The sequence below is a fragment of the Prionailurus viverrinus genome, chromosome X (assembly GCF_022837055.1).
Source record: "Prionailurus viverrinus isolate Anna chromosome X, UM_Priviv_1.0, whole genome shotgun sequence".
Taxonomy (NCBI): domain Eukaryota; kingdom Metazoa; phylum Chordata; class Mammalia; order Carnivora; family Felidae; genus Prionailurus; species Prionailurus viverrinus.
Window position 1 is genome coordinate 25620077 of NC_062579.1, and position 6154 is coordinate 25626230.

A 6154-nucleotide genomic window follows, 5' to 3' on the forward strand; every position below is an offset into this window, starting at 1 on the left:
TTCAAAGAAGAGCAAATACAAGGGCTGATGAATACAAAAGATCTAGTATCTTGTTTTCTACAGATTCTTTTTAATTTTGCTTTTTGAGAGAGATAGAGACACAGAAACAGAGACAGAGACAGAGTGCAAGTGAGGGAGGGGCAGAGAGAGAGAGGGAGACACAGAATCCGAAACAGGTTCCAGGCCCTGAGCTGTCAGCACAGAGCCCGATGCGGGGCTTGAACCCACCAACTGTGAGATCATGACCTGAACTGAAATCAGAGGCATAACCGACTGAGCCACCCAGGTGCCCTTATGGATTTATTGTTTTCCTTTGTTCCTAATTAGATTTTAATTTATTTATCTTCTTTAGCCCTTTAAGCAAATGGTTAGACTTCAGGGCACCATTCATTGTACTATTAATCTGTAGTACTAATCAGACATTTATAAAGAGATGAATATAGGGGCGCCTGGGTGGCTCAGTCGGTTAAGCGTCTGACTTCAGCTCAGGTCATGATCTCATGGTCCATGTGTTTGAGCCCCGCGTCAGGCTCTGTGCTGACAGCCCAGAGCCTGGAGCCTGTTTCAGATTCTGTGTCTCCCTCTCTCTCTGCCCCTCCCCTGTTCATGCTCTGTCTCTCTTTGTCTCAAAAATAAATAAACGTTAAAAAAAATTAAAAAAAAATAAAGAGATGAATATAGTCCCATGTTCACGTGGCCTTGGGGCCAGACTCTGGGTCTCCTTGCAGCATCCGGGGCAGCTTCAGGGCAGAGCACTGACTGCAGGAGCAAGAGTCCTGGCAGGACAGGCATCTACAAAGTTTCTTCTCCTCTATCAGTTTTAGTTCAAAGTAGTGCAGCCAAAAATGTAACGAAAGGAGGCATTATGCTTCCAGAAAAATCTCAAGAAAAAGTACTAAGCAAGAGTAGTAGCTTGTGGACAGGCTCTACAGCAAAGGGTGGAGAGATTCAACCATCTAGTGTGGAAGCCAGAGATCAAGTTCCTCTCCCAGACTATGGAGGCACCAAACTAGTTCTAGATGACAAGGATTATTTCCTATTTAGAGATAGTGACATTCTCAGAAAGTATGCGGACTGAAATACATTATTCTGATATGGCATCGGGTGAAGCTGCCCATTCCAGTGAAACTCTGGAATCATTCATTATGTAAATAATTTCCATGTCTTTTTTTTTATGATAAGCTAATGGTATCCAAATGAATGATATCCAATGTCTCTAAAATTGAGCTTTAGCATACTGATATAATCATCACCAAAGAAAAACGTATACATGAAAAAAAGATGAATGTGAAACCAAGTGATAGAGTATCAGCACAGTAGTAATAATAGTAACATGATCTTATAAGAAGTTGTTGACAAAGTTAAATTTAATTTATACCCCCAAAGTACTAAGAATGGTATCAATATGTACCTCTGGTAAACAGAGATTTCCAAGAAATGGAAACTGACTTATCAAGTACTTACAACTTAAAACTATAGTAAAGTCCTAATTTTCTTTCATTTGACAACTTGGACAAACATTTGAGATGAAAAGTGTGTAAAGAAAATTTGATCCTGAAAATGTTCTCTCAAGTCTAATCTACCAAGTGAAAAACTTATACTAAAATATATTCGACTGTCTTCTACACAAGTACCTTGCCTCTAATGAGTCAAAGAACATCAGTATTTAGCAAATTTTTGAAGAAACCATGAACATTTTACAGTCCTTGGCTTGCATATATATAAATGTTGAACAAATTGCCAAACATACAGGTTTCCCTCCCCCAACCCCCCGGTAGAAATATACCATTCAGTCCATGGATAAGGTCCCACCCCTGACAGAGAAGTCTAAAAACAAGAACTACCAGAAGTTTGACAGGAAGTGAGGCTTATCCCTTTTAAGGGGCAGATGATGTATGTGATGCTAGAGTAACAGTCGCCTCAGGACAGCAGGTCATGAGTTAGGAAGGATGGCATTTTAAGACTTGCAGGGTAAGTGGTAGTTCATGAGCAAATTAATCCAGTTTGTTGTTATTTCCTTATTTACGTATTTTTCAATTTTTACTGCCTATGGTAAAGATGTACTTAAAAATTTTGAGCAGGACATAATTGTGATCACACACAATATTAAGGGACAAGGTAGGTCCTTGGTACTCTATCGTTAGAGTGTTCAACCCTCAAACAGTAAAATATACCTAAGAACAGGGGCACCTGGGTATCCAACTTCGGCTTTGGTCATGACCTCAGGGTTCGTGGTTCGAGTGCTGCGTTGGGCTGTGTGTTGGCAGTGCAGAACCTGGAGCCTGATTCACATTCTGTGTTTGTCTCTCTCTGCCCCTCCCCTACTCGTATGTGCACATGCTCTCTCTCAAAAATACATAAACATAAAAATATTTTAAAAAATAAAATATACCAAAGAACAAAGTAAAATCAGTGGAATCATATTCAAAGGTGAGGGTTCTATTCTGTTCTTCCAGGTAGAATATTTCCCTTCATTGTGAATGTTGAACATACACATTTTAGTAAAGATAAAGAAAATTTATTTATGTATCAGTTAAAGAACATCCTCAAAGTAATCAATTTTCAAATAAACTGGCACTAAAAGAAAGAAGGAGCAAACTATATATTTTTTATGGTCAGAGGTTGTAAGACAGGCAGCACACTGGCAGTATGGGTTTGGTTTTCTAGTACAGAAAATTAACGTTACTTTGAAAAAATATATAATGCACCCTATTAAAACTTATGCATACATTTTGTAAACACAGGAGCTTGTGGTCACAGACAACTAGAAAAGTAAGAAGGGCAACCATGAAATACCAACAAATTATGCAGAAAATAGAAGGGAAATGATGCTTGGTAAGGACAACACATTCTCAGTGTGACAACCACTATGGTATACCCAGTTCAGACTGTCTACTCATTTCATATATCAGTGGCCTCTGAGGCTTAGGAAGCCTGCAGGCTCCACCTAGAGATTTTCTATTTTCCCCATAGAATCTATCTTACACTGGGCAAGTCTACTTATATACCTACTGTTTTTCTGATTCTTGCCTAGATACTTACTGTCACAGGTACAGATGAATTCAATCCACCTTGGGGCTCACACTGGGAACCTGGAAGGATTTGTAAGCATGCTTCAAAAGACACCATTATAGAAAAATAAATTATAATACTCACCAGGGGCCAGCAAACTACTACTTTTTATTCTTTGCTATAACAGAAAATAAAACCAACACGTGTTGTTTCATAACCCACTTATGAATTTATCTCCATAAAGCTTCTGAGAATTTAAGTTAATTATTCTTCTTCATTTTGCTTTTTAGTTGAAATCCCAGGGCCCTTCAGCAAAAGAGGATCAAATAAGTGATCGTTAATTTAAAGAAAAATTCCACATCAACACAGCTACACTAAATTCTAATATCTCATTTGAAGCCTCAGTTTTGCCAAATGTAAATTCATGACATAAAATAACTTAAAATACCAACATAGGTCCAAAACAACAACTAAATCTCTCAATGTTTATATCAAACATTCTAGGATATCTAATGAAAACTCTTTTAAAGTCCTAAGATTCCATATTGATGGAATTCTTACTTAAAACTCCTGAACTTACTCTAAGCTTAACCAGCAAAATCGCTTTTAGTTAACATATAATAAAACTAAAAAATGGTATTGACAAGTCTTTCCAGTAGCAAATATTAGTGCTTTATAAGCAACTGAATTAGCCACTTTTTTTTCCCCCACAGATAGAAATACCCTTGACATTATACGTTTTTCCTTGAGAGCATTTTTCCTTGAGAGGAAACAGCACAAGAAGAAGGAGTAAGAAGAAACAAGTTGTCAAGCACAAAAAGTGTCCTACTACAGAGAACATGTGCCAGGCTAATATTATAGAACAACTATTATCATTATTCATGAAAAGATTTTTTTTCTTTTTATTTTTTTACTGAACTATAGTCCATGCACAACGTTACATTAGTTGCAAGTATACAGCATAGTAGCTCAACAACTATACTTTATACTGTGCTCTCCTCAAGTGGAGCTCCCATCTGTCACCATGCAACACTATGACAATACTATTGACTATATTTCTTAGGTTGTGCCTTTTATTCCCATGATTTACTCATTCCATAACTGGAAACCTGTACTTCTCACTTCCCTATACCCGTTTTGCCCACCCCAATCTCCAACCCCTCCCCTCTAGCAACCATCAGTTTGTTCTCCGTATTTATGGGTTTGTTTTCTGCTTTTTTTTTTTTTCAACGTTTTTAATTTATTTTTGGGACAGAGAGAGACAGAGCATGAACGGGGGAGGGGCAGAGAGAGAGGGAGACACAGAATCGGAAACAGGCTCCAGGCTCCGAGCCATCAGCCCAGAGCCTGACGCGGGGCTCGAACTCACAGACCGCGAGATCGTGACCTGGCTGAAGTCGGACGCTTAACCGACTGCGCCACCCAGGCGCCCCATGTTTTCTGCTTTTTTAAAAAAAATGTTTATTTATTTATTTTGAGAAATAGAGCATACAACCACACGAGAGCAGGGGAAGGACCAAGAGAGAACGCTAAGGTGGCTCCAAGCTATCCTGCGGAGGCTGACATGGGGCTTGATCCCACGAACCGGGAGATCATGAACTGAGCTGAAATCAAGAGTCCAACATTTCCCAGATGCCGGTTTCTGTGTCTTGTTCATTTATTTATTTATCTTAGATTCCAAACATAAGTGAAAGCATATGGTATTTGTCTTTCTCTTATTTGACTTAGCATCATATCCTTTAGCTCCATCCATGTTGTCGTCACAAGAAAGATCTCATCCTTTTTTACAGCTGAGCTGTCACAGTTTTGATTCAGGTGAGTTCATAGTTAGAAATTATATGGGGCTGATATAATAGAGTGTGTATGTGTTTAGTGGTGGACTTTATTTTAATACCTTTATAAATGACTTTAGTTTATACAATCATCAAGGGTGTGATAGGGGTCTTTAATTGTTTGGTTATACTTTACTGCATTTTATGAGTGGAATTACATGGTTTAGTGGTATTTGCAAACTTGGAGGTTCGCAAAGGTCTGAAGACATATACCTTGGGACTGCTGAGAGTTTGTTTTTCATACATGTATAAATGAGCTGCCTCCGAATGATTTTCTTTGTTAGAGTTTTATAATTATCACCAAAATGGATAGGAGCTACAGGTTATTTAAGGGATTATGCTTTTTCTATCATGCCCTGTTCAACATTGTATTTGGTGTGTATCTCTAGGGTGATAATGCTTATGTTTTTATCTTTTGCTTTTTTAATTCATGTTTTCTGGTTTTTGTTTTTTTTCAGACATCATTAGCAGGTGTTCAGAGGAAAAAAAAAGATTATTGTACAAGGTTTTCAAATAGCGAGCAACAGTCAATGGTCTACTTTTTTTTTTTAAGCCCAACCTGGCCTTTGAGGGACAAAGTGGTAGATCTGAGCAAATTAAGGCTCAGAGTTTATCCTTCAGCAAGACAACACGATACAAAATTGAGAAAGAATGACAACACCACACCACTCTACCAACAGACACAAGCAGAGGAGAATCACCAGGGCTGAGGAGGGGAAGTGCACACTGTATCCAAATTTTCTGCCCAACCTCATCTGAATTGCCCCAGTGGGTCCTCCTGCTTGGAAGCAATTACAATCAACTCCCTCCCAACAGAGGGAGAGTGCACAGACTCCGACACAGTGGTGAGGTTTAAAAAACAAAGCCTGAGCTTAGACACCCGGGAAGAAAGTGAACATCAGCAGAAGGCTGCTTGTACTCAACTAGAAAAATTTCTAACACATTCCAAGAGTATCTAATAATACGGTCGATAAGTGGTCTTCAGAAAAAGAGTAAATACAAGCAAAAAGTAAGGGAAAGATATATAAACAACAGTAATTCCAATGGGAGCAGCTGAATAAACTATTAGCTTGAACAGAAAGGATCAATATGACACCCCTGCACGCTCTTACTACATATATTAGAGCCACAAAAAATGCATGAATGGAATCTTGGCTGCATTTATTTTTTAACTAAAAAAAAACTTGTCGAATTTTTAACCCCTGGACTTAAAAAGCAAAGGACTTTTGCCACCCAAGTGGAGATTTATTTATTACTTTAATATTCCAAAGCATCTTAACAAGGTGTCACTTGTGACAATATTTCAATAA

General features: G+C 38.3%; 1 pseudogene; it reads left to right on the forward strand.

Moving 5' to 3' along the window:
• The first annotated feature begins 671 nt into the window (after positions 1 to 671).
• LOC125156937 (10 kDa heat shock protein, mitochondrial-like) lies at positions 672 to 1078 on the forward strand (annotated as a pseudogene).
• The last annotated feature ends 5076 nt before the right edge of the window (positions 1079 to 6154 follow it).